This window comes from Gadus chalcogrammus, chromosome 17 (assembly GCF_026213295.1).
Source record: "Gadus chalcogrammus isolate NIFS_2021 chromosome 17, NIFS_Gcha_1.0, whole genome shotgun sequence".
NCBI lineage: Eukaryota > Metazoa > Chordata > Actinopteri > Gadiformes > Gadidae > Gadus > Gadus chalcogrammus.
In genome coordinates this window covers 13,385,506-13,386,579 of record NC_079428.1, presented here as the reverse complement: position 1 = coordinate 13,386,579, position 1,074 = coordinate 13,385,506, and the positions used below count along the sequence as shown (strand labels likewise).

General features: G+C 48.8%; 1 long non-coding RNA gene across 1 annotated transcript; it reads right to left on the bottom strand.

Annotated features, from left to right (window-relative positions):
* Positions 1 to 284: 284 nt before the first annotated feature.
* LOC130406836 (uncharacterized) lies at positions 285 to 1,070 on the bottom strand. Its single transcript, XR_008904540.1, has 3 exons — positions 992 to 1,070; positions 612 to 770; positions 285 to 374 (listed from the first exon to the last, which is right to left on the bottom strand). It is a non-coding gene; the product is annotated as an uncharacterized LOC130406836 (long non-coding RNA).
* Positions 1,071 to 1,074: the final 4 nt, after the last annotated feature.

Below are 1,074 nucleotides of genomic sequence, written 5' to 3'. Positions count from 1 at the left end.
GTGTGTTGTGTGTCAATATAATTGACACACAAAAGTTGGACCAATACAATTATTGGTCCCAAATTTGCCAACTCCATTGGTCAGTTTCAAAGAAAGGGCGGCAAAATGTCTGTTGAGACAGACAGAGTGGATGTTGCATACATGCACATGAAGCAGTACGCTTAAAAATAGCGGAGCAGTATTCCTTTAAGACGTAGGGGTCAGGGATTGGGGGAAAGGTTTAAAGGGTGAGGGGTTAAGGGTTAAATGGTGGTTTGGGTCTACCTTAAGAGCCTCTAGGTTATCTCTGAACACGCTGTCCTCCTCAAGCGAACCTTCGTTAGCATGACTCTTCATCATCAGCACCACCATGGACCTGAGATTAACACATTTACCTACACACACGCGCACAAACACACACACACACACACACACACACACACACACACACACACACACACACACACACACACACACACACACACACACACACACACACACACACACACACACACACACACACACACACACACACACACACACACAGTCGGGATTGTAGTTTGAAATGTACCTCTATTTTTTTTTTTGACAATGAGCAGCAATATAGCTACAATGTTGAGGGGGGCTCTTACTTTGAAAGTGCAGTATAGCTTCCTCAGTGATGGCAGTGTGTGTCAACGTCAAAGTCTCTAAGTTGGTGAGTCCGTTATTACAGAGCTCTGTCGCCACCTTCAGGTCGACCTTTGAAACGCACTCCAACTCCAGCTCTAGTAGACACACACAGCTGCGCACTGGACACACACACACACACACACACACACACACACACACACACACACACACACACACACACACACACACACACACACACACACACACACACACACACACACACACACACACACACACACACACACACACACACACACACACACACACACAGTTCAGTTCCCTTCAACGTGCTAATGTTTTCGGTCCATTCTGACCAGTCGTGGCGGCTCCTCCTACTCACCCACAGCAGCCAATCCCTGAGCACCACACCCGGCCCCGCCCACGCTGAGGGAGCGCAGGTCCGGCCAACAGCGACCGATGGTC